The sequence below is a fragment of the Phyllobates terribilis genome, unplaced genomic scaffold (assembly GCF_046119375.1).
Source record: "Phyllobates terribilis strain yellow unplaced genomic scaffold, ASM4611937v1 Scaffold_7__3_contigs__length_470593459, whole genome shotgun sequence".
In the NCBI taxonomy this organism is placed as follows: domain Eukaryota; kingdom Metazoa; phylum Chordata; class Amphibia; order Anura; family Dendrobatidae; genus Phyllobates; species Phyllobates terribilis.
The window spans coordinates 304,273,893-304,291,912 of record NW_027362767.1 but is presented as its reverse complement, the minus strand read 5'-3'; positions in this window follow the sequence as shown (position 1 = coordinate 304,291,912).

Sequence of the window (18,020 nt, the reverse complement as noted above, 5' to 3'; positions counted from 1 at the left end):
CCCAAGCTATCTGTATATTTGTGCGAAAATTGGCTTGAAATTAACAAGGTATAGCGCACACAGCAACAGCGGTGCCGTCTAACACGCAGCTGCAGCAGTGAGAAAATGGTGGCGACGGGGAAAATGGCTTGGTCTTATAGGGCAAGGACATGTGACATACACTGCCAATCACACATGCCCTTGCTTGTGTGAAAAAAAGCACTTCGCTCCGTGTGTGCGCTGCTGATAGGCTGACAGATTGCACCTCCCCACTGCAAATGCGGGAAAGAGAAAAAAAAATGGAGATCTTCATTGTTCCTGCAGAGATCCATCCCCTGCCCCTCCCCCCGCCCCGCTGTACACTCAAACTGCGTATTAACATTAATTTTCATCATTACTGAGAAAAAATCCAGTTATGATTTTGGTGCACGAACAGTTATCGAACATAACCTCGAACAGCCGAATTTTTCTCAAATTGTTCGTGTTCGCCGACCGGCTCGAACACCGCCCAAAACAGCTCGAATTTGAGATTGGCGAACAGTTCGAGTAGAACAACGCTCATCTCTAGTCTGCATCTAGCTCTGAAAAAAATATTTGGCCTTCTAGCAGTGTGTGGGACTTTCTCTATTAGTCCATCTATACTGACCTCCATCAGGTTGCAAACTGAATATATTTTTTTTCTGCATCTACCTCTGAAAAAATATTTGGGCTTCTAACTGTGTGTGGGACTTGTTCTATTAGTCCATCTATACTGACCTCCATCAGGTTGCAAATTGAATATAATTTTTTTCTGCATCTAACCCAGCCAATAGTTTTGGCCTAATACCACAGTTTGGCCACTCAGCTCTGCTCGGTTCCCATCCATTGTTTTTTTGTGCAAACAACTCCAGAGTTGTGAATTAGTTAACCACCAAAATGAGTGGAAAAAGGCCTGCTGCTGGTGGAAAGGGGAATAGGCGTGTTGGGAAGGGGAAAAAAGGTTGTGTCCATGGGGTAGGTGTTAAAGCAACAGTAACATCTGCAGAAGAAAGACCATCTTCCAGCCAAACTAAAATGTCTACTTCTTTTAGCGGACAATGTGATAAGATCCCTTTCTTACGGCCACGCCAATCACTACAAATTCCAGATGAGGCACAAAAACAGCAGGTGCTTCAACGGATATCAAGTGCTCCTTTAAGTGGGCTCTCCTCCACATCAACTTCAACATCACAAATACTCCAGTCCTCAAAGGTGTCACTCCAATCGCACTTGCTTCCTCACAGCTCCCAAATCTCTAGCTGCCCGTCTGAGTATGAGGTAGAACAGATGGTTGAGTCTGCAGAGCTGTTTACTCATACTATAGCCTGGGAATCAGAGGTCGACTCCAGCGCTTCTGTGAATCCAGACGAGGAAATGATCTGCACTGATGCCCAGAATCTTTATGAGTCGGATCCAGGACCAGACGCAGAAGGTTCTGACCATAATGTAGACCCTCATTCCCAAACTGTAACTCCTGTTGGTGGAGACGATGAGGAAGACGATGATGAGACTCAAATACCTGATTGGAGCGACAACTTTAGTTTTTTGTCAGGGCAGGAACAGGTTGGCTCTGAGGACGACGGGTGTGATAACGCACAGGGAGATGATGATGAGGTTGGAGATCCCACTTACTGTCAACCCACAGTCAGCCAAGAGATGAGGTCAGCAGAGGAGGTGGAGGAAGATGCTAGTGACGACGAGGTCAGGTTGCGCCTTCCTGGACAGAGACGTAGTACTGGAAGCACGTCAACAACTGCATCCTCAAGCACAACTCTGCCTCTCACCACAAGTCGTGGTGGCTCTTCAGGTCGCATGGGTGCTAAGCCTTGCCTAGCCTGGGCATTTTTTCAGATCGATAAAGATGACCCAACTCGTGTTATCTGTAACATTTGTCAGCAAAAGCTAAGTAGAGGCCAAAAAATACATAGTTTGAGTACTTCATGCATGAACCGGCACATGGACATGAAGCATAAGTTGCAGTGGGAAGCTCAGTGTGCTACAATGCGGCCTAGCCGGCCGGGCCAGCCACCGTCTGCCATATCTTGTGCATCCGCGGCCTCTTCATCCTCTGTGACTGGGGGGACAGCAGTCACACCTGTTTTGGGGCGCAGACCTGCCACCTCTTTACCCGCAACAGCCAGCGTGATTGGCAGGTCATCATTTTCTTTGGAGGTGGTAACACCAGCTGGTGTTGAGCGCTGTCCGACATCGATAGCACCACCTTTGGATCAAGGCAACCTAACATGTCCGCCTGCATCTTCCTCACAGACCGGCAGTTTGCTGGGGACATCCTTATCAACCCCGTCTAAGCACAATAGCCAGCCCTCGGTCCCTCAGATGTGGACAAGTAAAAGACCATTTCCTCCTAGCCATGAGAAAGCTAAGAGGTTGAATTTCACCATCTGCAAGCTCTTGGCTACAGAAATGCTGCCTTTCCGCCTGGTGGACACAGAGGATTTTCAAGACCTTATGTCCGTCGCAGTGCCCCAGTACCAGATGCCCAGTCGGCACTACTTCTCAAAGAAAGGTGTGCCTGCGCTCCACCAGCATGTCGCACACAACATCACCGCTTCTTTGAGAAACTCTGTGTGTGACAGGGTGCATTTCACCACAGACACTTGGACGAGTAGGCATGGACAGGGGCGTTACATGTCGCTGACTGGGCACTGGGTAACTATTTTGACAGCAGGACAAGGGGCTGCTGTCCAAGTCTTGTCGTCCCAACGAGTTGTGCGTCAATCCTCTTTATGTCAAAGTTCCTCCACTGCTTCTGCCTCCTCAACCTCCTCTCGGTCTTCCACCTGCACCCAAAGCCTGTCTGGTCATGCCACAAGCTTTCTAACTGCGCAGAAGGGATCCTGCACACCTCCTTACTATGCTGGCAGTAGGGCTCAACGTCATCAGGCGGTTTTTACTTTGAAATGTCTGGGAAATGTGAGTCACACAGCTGAGGAGTTGTGGTCAGCTCTGGAGAACCAATTTCATGAATGGTTGTCTCCACTGGACCTGAAACCAGGGAAGGCCGTGTGCGACAATGCTGCAAACCTGGGTGCGGCCCTTCGCCGGGGCAATGTCACACACGTGCCTTGTATGGCTCACGTGTTGAACCTGGTTGTCCAGCAATTTTTAGCCCACTATCCCAGACTAGATTGCCTTCTGCAGAGGGCACGGTCGCTGTGTGCTCACTTCCGTCGTTCGCATCCAGCAGCTCAGCGACTTACATCTCTACAGAAGTCATTGGGCCTGCCACTTCACCGGCTAAAATGCGATGTGCCTACCTGGTGGAATTCAACTCTGCACATGTTGCAGCGACTGTGGCAGCACCGACAAGCCCTGGTGCAATACGTTCTGACGTATAGCCTGGGCCAACGAGATCCAGAGGTGGGGCAAATCACGCTGGAGGAGTGGTCTCAGATCAGGGACCTATGCACCCTTCTGCACAGTTTTTAAATGGCGACGAAGATGTTTAGTGCTGACGATGCCATTATCAGCATGACTATTCCGGTGATTTAAATGCTGGAGCACATGTTAAACCGAATTCGGAGTCAGGTGGTGGCACAAGAGGAGATGGAGGAAGTAGAGGAGGAGGAGTTGTATGCGGAAGGGCTAACATCTGCAAGGTCCAGACGGTCGGCAGCACCAAGGCGGCAGGCATGTGAGGGTGGGGGAGATGGTTTTACCAGGGCGCATGGTAGCAGCCAAACTAGTGAGGAAGGTGCAGGAGCCCAGGAAGAAGTGGAGGACGAACTGATGGAAGACTCATCAGATGAGGGAGACCTTGATCACATTTCTGTTGTGCAAGGTTGGGGGGAGAGGACAGAGGAAGGAAGCATGATTGTTACCTCGCCACCAACACAACAGGGACTTGGTGCTCCTGGATGCGCAACATACATGAGTGCCTTCTTGCTGCACTACCTGCAACATGACCCTCGAATTGTGAGAATTAGAAATAATCCTGACTACTGGGTTGCCACACTGTTAGATCCCCGGTACAAAAGTAAATTTGCAGAAATTATTCCTGCCATAGAAAGGGATGCATGCATGCAGGAGTATCAGCAGAGACTGTTGCAGAATCTTACATGTGCTTTTCCACAAAACACCAGTGGTGCACGTAGTGAATTTCACAGTTCCAACTTGCCAACCGTGGGACCGTCAAGTGTTCAGCACTCAAACCGTAACAGAACCACAGTATCTGCTGGTAACATCAATTTTGCGGAATCATTTCACCACTTTTTTAGCCCATCCTTTGCAAGGCCACAGGAGACAAGAAGTCTGACACATAGTCAACGCCTAGAGACGATGGTACAGGAGTATCTCCAAGTAAACATTGAAGCCATGACTGTGTCACTGGACCCTTGCTCTTTTTGGGCTTCCAATCTGGATAAATGGCCGGAGCTAGCCACTTACGCCTTTGAGATCTTGTCATGCCCCGCAGCCAGCGTTCTGTCTGAACGTGTGTTCAGCGCTGCTGGTGGTGTGCTGACAGATAAGCGCACGCGGCTCTCCACTGATAATGTAGACAGACTCACGTTCATAAAGATGAACAAATCATGGATCCGAAACGACTTTTCTACCCCTGTGTCATCCTGGGGAGAGTAAAAGCTTGATGATTGGTTAAAATCACCCTACCAACCGTTTTAAGCTTTCAAATTACTAATCATGTTTATCTGTATCTTGGCTGGAAAATAATTTGGGCTTTGTAGCAGTGTGCAGCACTGATTCTATTAGGCCATCTATAATAAGCTCCACCAGATTTAAAATTACTAATCATGTTTATCTGTATCTTGACTGGAAAATAATTTGGGCTTTGTAGCAGTGTGCAGCACTGATCCTATTAGGCCATCTATACTAAGCTCCACCAGATTTAAAATTAATAATAATTTTTAGCTGCATCTAGCCCGGAAAATAATTTTGGGGCTCCGAGATGCGCAAGACACATAAGTGCCTTCTTGCTGCACTACCTGCAACATGACCCTCATATTGTCAGAATTCGAAGTTATCATGACTACTGGGTTGCCACACTCTTAGATCCCCCAAACTTTTCAATCAACCTTTTCATTTTAATAAAGACCAAAAAAATGGTCATTTTTGAAATTATAAGCATTAGCAGGTTATTAGAAACTGAAATCAAACAGTTTTCAACTCAAAACTTTATTCTAGGTGATGTTACATTTTCACATAGGACCCCTTGTTCGAAAGAAGCTTCTGAACTCTCTCGTCCTTTTGAATTTGTCAGGTTTTGGATGGTTTCTGCTTCAATTGTTTTGCATGAGGACAGAATACCCTCCCAGAGCTGTTGCTTAGATGTGAACTGCCTCCCGCCATCATAGACACTCCTTTTGATGATGCTCCAGAGGTTCTGAATGGGGTAGAAGTCAGGGGAGCATGGGGGTCACACCATAAGTTTGTCCCCTTTTATGCCCATATCAGCCTGAGATGCAGATGTTTTATGTGCATCATGAGATGGTGCATTATCATGCAAAAAAATGATCTTGCTGTGAAATACACGGTTCTTCTTCTTGAATCATGGCAGGAAGTGCTGTTTGAGAAAATCCACATACATTATGGAGTTCATCTTTAGCACCTTCAGGGATCCTAAAGGGGCCGACAATCTCTCTCCCCATGATTCCAGCCCAAAACATTACTCCACCTCCTCCTTGTTGGCGCTGTAGCCGTGTTTGCGTGGGGTGTCCATCAACCAGCCATCCTCCACTCCATCCATCTGGACCATCGAGCGCTGCACGGCACTCATCCGTGAACAAAACAGTTTTGAAATCAGTCTTCATGTAATGTTTGGCCCACTGGAGCCGTTTCTGCTTGTGTGAAGTGGATAGAGGAGGTCAACAGGATGGCGTATGCACAGCTGCAAACCTCTGAAGGACCCTGCATCTTGTTGTTCGGGGGACGTTGGAGGCACCAGCAGGTTCAAAAACTTGTCTGCTGCTATGACAAGGCTTTTTTGCCGCTGCTCTTTTAACCTCACGTAATTGCCTGTAGGAAAGAGTCCTCAATTTGCCCTTATCAGCACGCACACGTGTGTACTGTGAATCAGCTACATACTTCTTGATTGCCAAGACACTTCATCCTGATCATCGCACAATGTTGATTGTTGTCATGCCTTGACCTAAACACTCCACAATTTGTTGCTTCTCAGCAGCCGACACATCCTTTTTCTTTCCCATTTTGGCAGAAAATGTAGGCTGCTTAATAATGTGAGCCAGCCTTCTTAAGTAGTCTTGCCTTTCATTGGACACACCTGCCAAACTAATTAGCACAGGTGTCTGCAATTGCTTACAGTGATATAAAGAGCCCTGACACACATCACCATCAATGAGTTTAACTGACAAACAAACAAATTCTTACCTTATCACTCCTAAACACTTTTTGCATAATAATTTGGAACACAGTGTACATATGCTTTTCCACAAAACACCAGTGGTTCACGTAGTGAATCTTACAGTTCTAACTTGCCAACCGTGGTCTGTATGGAGTTGTTCAATAAAGGGCCCAAAATTAAGATAACATAGATGGGAGAGATCTCTATGAATAGGAATTCCTAAGTATTTGATACCCTGTGAGGGCCAGGCAAAGGGAAAGTTGGACTGGATGGAATCCTATATGGATTTGGGGAGGGAGACATCGAGGGCCTCAGACTTCGCTGCATTGATTTTAAAATCTGACCATGTAACAAAGTGATCTATTTCAGCCATAACAGCATGGATGGATATATGTGATTGAATGATATATACTAGGACATCATCAGCAAATAGAGAGCACTTGTACTCGGTGCCTCCCACCTCAATCCACCTAATATTGGGGTTATGGCGAATTGATGAGAGCAGGTGCTCCGTCACTAGGATGTATAAGAGAGGGGACAGAGGACATCCCTGCCTTGTCCCATTGGTGATTGTGAAAGGTGATGAAAATGTTCTGACGCACCCCCTGGGCCTTGGGACACCCCGAGCCGGACCCTTTTTGGTGGATGCTGGTGGTTGTAGTCTTTGTGGCGGCGATCCGGTTCCGTGGCTCAGGGTGGTCAAACCAGTGGCGGAACTATTTATGTGGTTTTGATGTTTAAATGTCCGACTACGCCACCCGTGGATTGCGGTCAGAGTGAACCGCCGCTGCAGGGCAGACCGCTGAGGCTGGTGTTGTGGTGCAGCAGAGCGTAGCATAACTCCCCACGGGAGGAGTATAGCCTCAGGGCAGTGTATGCGGAGGATGGGGGTGATGGTGCAGGGCAGCAGCAGTAACGACACGGAGTCAGTGATGCAGTCCAGGGCCTTTACTCACAGTTCTTATTATCCAGACCACGTCTGCAGGTAACGGCTGCCCACGTCGTACTGTGCTCACCAGGTGAGGGGCTCAGACAACTCCCAGATAACTTTGGAGCGCTTCACAGGACCCCCTTTGTGTGTCCTTTGTCTGGCCTTTCTTGCCAACGCTTCTGTCCGGCTGCCTCAGGCCTCCTCTTGGTAAACTTGGCACCAGTTTCCCTGACCCTATGTGGTGCCTTCCTAGCGGGTGTAGCGAGGGGCTGCGCCACATAAAATGTCACAGCCTCCGGTTTCTAGCTGAGGGTCGTTTCCAGCCTCCACTAGTTTCAGGGACCGGTCTCCCCCTTTGGCCTGACCCCTCTACGCAGGTGGATTCGGGCGTGCGGTGGCGACTCGCCCGTCCGCAACCCTGGGATCCCTTCGTTCCTCGTTCCTGGAGCCTTCTCCGCTCCTCTTCCTTCCTTCTCCCTCTTCCAGGCCTGGGCCTGTGTTACTAGGCCCGCCTCCGGAGCAGAGTTCATGCAGAGCCCCTGCTCCCTGTCACTTCTGCTCAGACTTCTCTGCACTGAACTAATATGGTGCCCACCTTTTATACTCCCTTATCAATGCACCCAGGAACTGCTTCCTCCCTGCTCCTGCACTACAGGGTTCCCCTTCCTCAGTGTTCCCTCCCCCCACTCCAGCCAGGGTCAGTGACTGTCGTGCCCATCTCAGGGGCATATTGGTCGCCCTGCCCCATGGCAATGTGGTGTAATGCATGCAGGTGTCCTGATCCACACTCCATCCTTACCTGAGAGTGAGATATCACACCTCTGGGTGAGGTGCAATACCTCTGTAGCAACCGAGCCCTCAGGGTGCTACAGTTCCATTTATCTTCAGCCTAGGTGACGTATTGTGATACAGGGCCGTGATTTTGGCTATAAAAGGGTCCCCTAGACCCCTACCCCAACCTTTTTAAGAGAATCATATATGGCGTGCCAGGAGACTCTATGGAATGCTTTCTCAGCATCCAACGAGAGTATCTAATTACAAATTTTTAACTGCATCTAGCCCAGGAAATACTTTGTGCCTAGTAGCAGTGTCTGCTAGTCAGCGGATTATCCCAGCTGTTAAGCAAGCTACACCACCTGTAGTTTGGACACTTAATTTTTTCAAAGGAAATGCTTCGGGACCACGGGATACTCAGTGAAGAGCATCAGGAGGCACCCCAAGGCATAGGGGCTGGGACTGGCAGTAGGATGCCTTGCGGTGGACAGCCGAGCTCGATCCTTATAAAAGCTTTTTAACTGCAGCAGCTTTAGTGGATGCTACTGGAGCTGGAATTACGCGGCTGCTGGCATGAGACTTGCCCTCCAATAGATCCTTGTAAATGGATTTAAAGTGTATTCATTCAAATTAGAGAGACAATTTAAATTAAAAAGCTTAGAGCTGCCTCCACCACAGGGGGGCTCGCTCGACCCACCAGCGGACAGGCACCAGTATTGGGAGAGGGGGGCTGGCCGTCAGGGTTCACCGCGGCTCTGGCACAAACCCGGCGACACGGAGGTGGCACGGGCAGGAGCGGACTGAACGTGTCGGCTTCTCACTTTTTGGATTTTAGAAGGGCATGACATGCCTATATCTGTGTCTCCCCCTCCTTTTACTCCTCCACCTCTTTTCTTTTCGCATGACTATATGTACTTGTCACTTTTCCATGTGTTAGTTGTGTCTTCTGAGCAGTTTGTCAGCTTTTGGACACCTTTGAAGGTGTTTTCTATGTGTTTCTATGTGTTTTTGTTTGCCTGCCATTGGTTTTAACGGTGTTCGAAGGTGTTCGACGAACAGTTCGACGAACAGTTCGGCGAACACACGGGTGTTCGACGAACCAAAGCGAACTCGAACACTACGGGGGTGGCTCAACACTAGTTATTATCTACAGTGTACAGTTTGGCAACAGTGGCATAACGTGGTAGTCTGACCTCGTCTTCCCCATAGTTGAGAAGACGGACGGGCACCCTCCCATTGCGTACGTCTACTACCCCCCTGGCAGTTAAGAGTGTAGGTCTGTGCTCTGAGATAAGGGGTTCTACTACCGCCTGGTAGCTCTGTCCTTTAAGACCTATTTCTGCTCTACACCAGATAAGCATTTCACTCATTGGGGGAATCACAATGGGTATCAGGTCTGTTACTCGCATGCTACCAATCTGACCACCGGTCAGCTTCACTTGCTGCTGGTACATCAGGGCTCAGATCTCCTTCTGGATCGCTCTCTTCTGCCCTGGTCTGGCAACGTCAGCGAGCTGTTGGAGTAAAAACACAACCTCCTCCAAACAGTTACCAATAATGTTAGTGCCTAGTACCACATTCAGTCCATTTTCCTCATTGACAGTCTTCACTACAATGAGTCCCTGGTCCTTTAACTCCACTCTCCCCACTTTTACTGCTACATTCTTAACCCCAAGTAGGTCAAGAGGGAGGCCGTTAGAGGCATATACTGAAAAGTCTGGATTTGGGGGTTGGAGACTGTCCATGGACCAGTATTTGCTATAGACGATATCAGGTATGATTGTTACCTGGGATCCGGTGTCCAGCAGGGCAGGTATCGCAATGCCGTCCAGTATGATGGATAGAAAAGGTCTTCCTCCCGAGAACCTGCGGTGCCAGTCTGATGGGCCTGCTGAGTCTATTCCTGGGTGCTGGCCCTCGGACCCAGGGTTTGCTTGTTTAAAGGACACTGGTGCACTGTGTGACCTGCCTTCTGGCAGTGGTGGCAGACGAACTCTTGGTGAGGATGGCACTGGTTGTTGGTCCTTCCTGGGGGCGGCGTTGTCCTCCTCCGGGGTGGCGATGTCCTCCTCCGGGGTGGCGATGTCCTCCTTCTCCTCCAGTTCATCCAGGGGACATCCTCAGGGCAGTCGGCTAGCAGGATCTTTCCCTCCATCTCTGGCTCCGTCCGTAGCTGCACGGCACTCATCACAGTGGCCAGGTTTTTGGTCAGCTGGCGCACTTCTGAGCGCAGGCAGTCCAGCTCAGTAGGGGGCGCTGAATGCACTTTGGCTTCAGCAGCCAGTGGGGAAAAGGTGGGTGCTGCTGGCATTAGAGTGGCCCCACCCTGGTAACGCTGGATAGACGTATCTGCTGTCTCCAGGGGTTGCAGTCCCTTGATAGCCATGTCCTTAAGGGTGTCAAAGGTAGCATCTGGATGATCCAAGGACCACCAATGCACAGTCCTGCTCTCCGCTTGGGACCTCAGCCCCCGGACAAATTGTTCTTTTAGCATTTTACTCTCATTAGTTATGCTAATTGGACTAACCTGTTTTAGAGCTCGCAGGGCCCCTTGTAAACGGCAGGCAGAGTCCCGAACGCTGTCCTCCGGTTTCTGAGAGCATTGGTAGAACCTCATCCGGAGGTCTGCTTCAGTGCGGTCCTCAAAGGCAGTCTGTAACTTTTTGAAAATTGTGGACACTGATTCCTGGTCTGCGGCCGACCAAGTCTCTACTTCTCTCTCCGCAGCACCAGTCAATTGTCCCACTACTACTGCAGCTCCTTGTTTGCCCGTCATAGAATACATGTCCAGGATGCTGCATATTTTGCGCTTGAATCCAGACAGGGTGTCTTGCTTGCTGCTGTACTGGGGGAGCCACTTTGCTCCAGGCATGTACGGTAAAGTCAATGGTACAATAGGGGCTACAGGCCCTGGTGATGGAGCGGCTGCTCCGTCTTGCGCGGCGGACGCGGGTGAATCATCGGGGCTGTCAGCCTGGGCCGCGACGTCGGGTTGTTGCTGCAACATCTTGACGCCCCCCTAGTGAACCGTGGCCTACCTTCCTTCTGTAAGCCGCAGCTCCGCAGGTGACTGTCTTCTGGTAGGACCTTGCGTCGCTTACGTTCCACGTCAGAGCGTTCACTGGGGCTTCCTGCCAGGACCTGACGCTGCGTCAGTGCGTGGGGCGTGTCCTCGACTTCGTGCGCTTCTAGCGGTTATGCCCCTCTTCTTCCCACGCGGCGACCGGAAAGATGGCGGCCAGTGGCGGGAAACTCCAGAAAATGGGGGGAAAAGCTTCACCACTGTGAGTTTTACAGTCTTTTAAGGCGCACAGTACCCGGTGGCAATGGGCACAACTCCTTCCATTGCCGCGGGCACGCAGTCCTGTTCGTGACGCCAGTTAGAGAGATGTGGTGCCCAGGGGATGGGAACTACTCGGCGCCCGGGCCTTAATGCCTGGTCATGGGGGATGTCGCGGTGGTCGGCACCCGGGCCCGTACCCTGGGGTCTCTCTTAAAAAAGGGGAAAATAAAATGTCAAAGTTTGTGACGCCACCTGTGGTGTCTGGTGAGGGTCACCAGCGCTGCGGCAGTCCACTGAGGCCGGTGTTACGGCAACTTTGATGGTGTAGCTCCCCACAGGTGGAGCTAAGCCTCAGGGCAGCGATGTTTGATGAGGTGCACGATATGGCGGTGACCCAGCCGGGTCACAGGAAGAACATTGGACACACACACATGGTTTGCTTCTGTACCTTTTACTGGTGGGAATGCAGGTACCGTCCGGAGCACTGTAGTGTGAGGGGTGCACTGCAGGACTCTCCCCAGTGAGCAGGTATAGGGCCTCCTGTTTCTTTGCCGCTTAGTGTTAATCTCTGGCCTGCCTGGAGCTAAGCCTAACAGTCTCTGTTCTGCTGATCCTGTGGTAGGGCCTTCTGTTGGAGTACACACTCCCTGGTATATGGGACCTCGGTAACTCCTGACCCTGGTATAACAGTCAGCGTTTGGTATTCCTGGGACATGTAGTTCGCCAGGGGTTCTGGTTGTCTTCTGCTGGGTATAAAGAATCCCTGCAGACTCGGACACAGTGTCCGGTATATGGTTTCTGGGGTGAGCTGGTAAAGCTCCTCTGCCCCCAATGCTACTCACTCCTCTAGCCTTCGGCCTACTAGGGCCCTTACTAGGCTATACACACTGGCAGTTAGGTGACTGCCTCTTCTGCTGCTCTCTGAGCGTCAGCAACGCTCCTAGCTCACTAACCTGAGCTGCTTGAGTCTGACTGAGCTCCACTGCAGACTGACCTGTTTCTCTGTGTCTCACTCTGCAGGAACTGGCTGTGGACTCCAGACTGTTCTGTCTCCACTCTCTTCCAGAGGAGAACTCACTCACAGACTCTCTCCTTCTGTGTCTGAGCAGAAACTGAAACTGCTGAATCACTCCACCTTCCTTATTATATCCCTAACCAGGCTCCCTCTGGTGATCTGAGGTGGAAGGTGGAGGTGTGTGTATGCTCTGAGGGCCTCTTGTGGAGAAAACCTGAAATGCACCCCTCCAGGATCTGTGACTCCATGCACAGCAGGGCGTCACACATACTTTTCCGGGGCAGTTGAGGGGTGGGGTACAGAAGAGTCATCATACTGTGCATGTGGAGCGTATTGTGGAAGAATTTACTGTAATGGTATCTTAGTGTTTGTGGGGCACTTTTGTTGAAATCATACTTTATGAGTGCAATGAAAGTAAATCTATGGCTCCAGTAGAGGACAAACAGTAACACACAGTAAGTGCAGTAATAGAGACACATAAGGCAGCAGAGAATCAGCATTGGGGTATCAGCAGGATAAGGAGTTTGTGCAGGTTGGGGATAGTTGGAGACAGTGCCTGAAATGTGAGAAATCATATGTGTCTTTGCTGTAATCTCTGCAGCTGAGTCCTGTCTGGAAGAAGTTGCCATGTCAGTCTGGGCCAGATGGAAAAGATGGGAAAAGTGAATAACACAACCTGAAAGAACATCAGCTGTAAGTTACTATCTATAACAGTACTGTAATCTCATATATTCTGCAGGACTGGTATCTGCCACTATATACCAACATATGACGTAATATCAGTGCTGATCTTTGTATAGAGATTTTTTTTTAGTAACAGCTCTGTCATCTGCTGAGGTTCTTCTACATCCACTATTAGGGTGTGCCACCATATTTGTAATCAGGGTTACATAGTTAAGGGCCCACTAAGAGGTTTTGCCTCCCCTGAATCAAACCCCCCGCTACGCCTCTGGCAAGAACAAAATGCTATAGGTTTGTAATCAATTGTCTTCACCATAAAAAAATTACTTCTTGACTCCAAATTTCTTAAAATAAATGTATAAGTCATTTAATGAATACAAACAATAAGGCTAGATAAGTCATAAAATTAGACTTGTCAAAGAAAAGAAAACTATAATAATTTGAAGCTAAGACATTGATGCATGTAAATTTTAGTTTGGGATAACCGTGTAAGGCAGTGATTAAAATGTTACAGAGGGAGAAGAATCTTTTGTGAAGTCATTGTGAACCCCTATCATCATATTGAACATGGCTGATGAATTTTATATACAGGAGGCCTATTTCGTTTTAAAGGAACAACTGCTTCTCCTTTGTTAAAGGAGTTGTCCACTACTCGAACAACCACTTCTGAATTATTATATTCCTCTATGTAAAACAATAACAGTGTGCTCTCACCTCCAGTGCCAGTGGCGTTCCAGTATTGTCACCTTCAGGTCTCCTGGCTCTTGTGTGACTTTGTTATGTCAAGTGAGCCCAGTGGCCTTTTAGCGGCCATTAATGGGCCGTTTCTCTCTCATTTTTTTTGACGTAACAGACACCTGGAAGAGATCAGAGAACATCAGCAGCTCTCACCTCTTTTCAGTTTCATCCAGAAGATGTGAGAGTGAAGCAACCCATTAAAGGCCCCTAAAAGGTCTCAGGGCTCACGTGACATAATAAAATCATGCGAGAGCAAGGAGATCCTATGCTGATGTTTCTCGAATGGCACCAACATTGAAGGTGAGTAGAGGTAAGTATCAACTTTCAAATTTGTACATAGCAGAAGAAGCAGACACAGGGGGCACTAGAGATTCAATAATTCAATGTATGTACCCAATATACCACATGGAATGATCATGGTTCAATACAATGAAGAATGTAATCCAAAAGCAGAAGGCTATATACGTCGAAACATACATCGGGGCACCACACTCTACAGGAGGCAATCTATACCCCTCTTCTCCCTCTTTCCCCCTCCTTTTCTTCCTTATATGCAATACCTAAATTACATTGTTTTTACTCTGTGACAGACATCTTTTGGTTACCTATCTATCACTGGTATTATAAAGTAAATTCTTTACCTTATTTTATACTATTACTAGTATTATAACTCATCACTAGTATTATAATTATGATCTCTTTATTGATTGCTCCACTTTGACTGCCGAGGGTCCTTTTGTAATAACTATATATATGTACAACTAGGAATGGACCGACATTTTGTGTCCTTGTGGGAGAAATATATATTATGATTACCCCTGCTATGTAATTTCAGTGTGGTGCCAATTGCTTGTTTTCACACTTTTTAACTATTATTTTTACAGTTTTTTTTGTATATTTCATAAAAATGTCATGTTTTCTACTATTATGATTCATTGTCTGCAATTTTTTCTGTATTAACTTTGTACATAGGTGGTGTGATCAAATGTTCATATCAAGAATAGATCATACCGACGTCTCTACAGAAGCCAAAGGAGGTCAAATTAATTATAAAAAAAGAAAGGTCAAGTAGTAGTGATTAAACATGAGTATGGTTTACATTGACTTATAAAAGGATTTTAATTTGTAACCTCTGTAGTTTTATTCAAAGGGCAGAGACATAAAAAAGAGGAACTGGGATGAGTGGTCAATTATATACATGGAAATAAAAATGTTATTTTGTAGAAGCGTATAACTGTTACTACAGTAGGTAAGCTACGAGTGTCATATCCACGCTGGTGGAGAAAGTATGCTACAAGAACTATTTTGGTGTGGTTGCACCAAACCAAAACCAAGCGGTTCATAAAGGAACATCTAAAGAAGTGTTCACCAACTCCAGTCCTCAAGAGTCACCAACAGGTCATGTTTTCAGGATTTCTTAAGCAGGGCAGCACGATGACTCAGTGGTTAGCACTGCAGCCTTGCAGCACTGGGGTCCTGGGTTCAAATCCCACCAAGGACAACATCTGCAAGGAGTTTGTATGTTCTCCCCATGTTTGCGTGGGTTTCCCCCGGGTTCTCCGGTTTCCTCCCACACTCCAAAGACATACTGATAGGGAATCTAGATTGTGAGCTTCAATAGTGACAGTGCCGATATTGTCTGAATTGTAAAGCGCTGTGGAATATGTTGGTGCTATATAAATAACAATATTATTATTATTATTATTATTTCCCAGGAGATAATTGCTGTACCTGAACAGGCAATAATTTCACCACCTGTGTAATATTAAGGAAATCCTGAAAACATGACCTGTTGGTGGCTCTTGAGGACTGGATTTGGAGAGCACTGATCTAAAGGGTCAAAATTTCCCATGCAAATAGTTAAATAATTGTAAATGCAGGTAACAGGGTCAGTGTGGAGGCTGTAGATGCTAAGGTTACGAAGCAGAATATTGACATAATAATTACAAATATAAAAAATGAGTATAGGGAAGAAAGGCCAGGACTATGAACTCAAAATGTAGCAGGGAGGGAGAGGGGACAGAAACAGGAGCCAGGGGCTTTATTAGAGGAGGTGATCAAGAGCTGCCAGAATCTCTGTGAGGCGACACACAGCAGGTGGTAGAAAGGTCAGAAGGTACCAAAGGTTCTGTGAGGGGTAGCAGAAGGAAGAAATTCAAAGGGTGGCAAGGGCTCTGTTTGTGGAAGGGGATGTATGCAATAAGTAGTTATAAATTCTGTCACAGATGTCAAATGCTGCAGTCTGCCATACAGGAGTCACAAAGATGAGAAGGATATGGAGCAGGAAGAGCCAGAAGACAATGCTTGAGGCACTCCTCTGACTGGTCCAGTTCATATGAACACAGTGCTTTCAGTTATGTAACAATGAAGTTTCACTATACAATTTGCTCAGTCGGTGCTTGCTTCACTACTCTAAAAGTGCAGAAAGAATCCAGGGTGCAAATCCCCTTTGCAATACACCCTACCGTGCCCTTACTCCCCGACACACCTTGTATGCTCTAATGGATGTCTGGGCATTGTTAGTTATGACTGTATTATATTTAGTATAGAAATATACCAGTACATTACAGTTAAACAAAAATAGTCAAATATTAAAAGTTGCCTAATTATATAGATATTAACTTTTGACTGTATTACGACTGTATTATGACAAGTATCTATTGCACATTTGCAAAGTATCACCAGAGAATTCATTCATATCGGTTGTTGTATTTAAATGAGCTTTTTAGTAACTAAAACCAAACTGTAATTTTGCCAGCATGTGTAAACGTGAAAGCAATAGAAAAATCACAGTTCACTGAGAAAAGAAATTGCATAGTTGTATAACTTAGCAAGGGGTGAAAAACAGAACTTTAGTCCATCTAGTGCAACCAATTTATTAGTGGGCTTGAGTGCTTCTAGTGCAACCAATTTTCATCTAGTTGAAGGTGATCCAATTGTAGCAACTAACGGCATGCTCACACATATATATAATTTTGAAAACTTCAGCGCACAAAAGACAGGAGTGATATGTCACAGTTTTCTTTTTTAATAAACAATGTATATACAATTTTATAGATATTGAGCTCAGAAGCTAAGCCCCCTCCTTACACGACAACAAGGGCAGACACATAGAGTATAGGGCCTTGTGCAGGTCTTATGTCTGGGCCCCCACCATACTGCCGCACTCACATATACATTATCATGAACTCTACCATTGAGCTCACAAATATGAAATATGCCAGTGTTAACGCATAATACATATTTTACCACATTACGCACGCATATACTGTACATTATATACTGATGTACACATGCATACATGTAATATGAATGTTATTCTCAATTAAACGTCCCTTTCTAATAAACGTAAGATGTATAAAAAAAAGGAAAGCTAATATGGCCTCCATCTGGTCCCTGCCGAATATCCAGTGTCTTCACTCTATGCTGGGACTTCCAGCCATGAACTGGCTTCAGATGTCCATGTGACAGCCAATCACTTATGGTTAGCCAATCACTTAAAGTTATTTAAAAAATTCCTAATAAACACTGATATATTCTTACTATAGATCCTATAGATCTTGGGGCTTTACCTTCCAACAAGACCTCAATTTACATGTAAGAAAGGACCGAATCTCCGTAATATCATTGTCCCCAGCAGATTAAGTGACAATAGTGAAATTTACCTACTGTACATAGTATCAGGTATAAGATCAAAAATAAATGACTTTTCAATAAAATGTTAAGACATTAATATCACACAGTACTGGAGAACATTTCAATCTGACATATAATCTGAATTACCAGTCCAAATATATCATATATTTAATTGAATTTGCTTGTAAAACACTGTATAAAGGTAGAACTGTACAAACACTGCACCAAAGGCTACATTAACACAGGTTTAACATAAGAAATGGCTTTCTTGAACATGTACTGTCCACATTACTGCATTATCAAACACAATAAAAATTATATTATACCAATCGACTGTATTCTTGAAGATGCACCCAGCAGATCTGAGTTATTAAAGAAATAAGAAATGTTCTGGACTAATAGACTTGGAACACTAAATGAAGGAGGGAAATAAATTAGATTGAATAAGATAGATGTGGCCACACACATGTATTCATACACAGGATATTTAGGGTAAAGCTCACAATATTTATATTTCCCTATTAATCTATTTATTTACTTTTAATACATGTAAATCTTTGCCTATTTTCTAATTGCAGATATTCATATCTATTATTCTTAATTTCACCCATTACCATACTTAAAGATG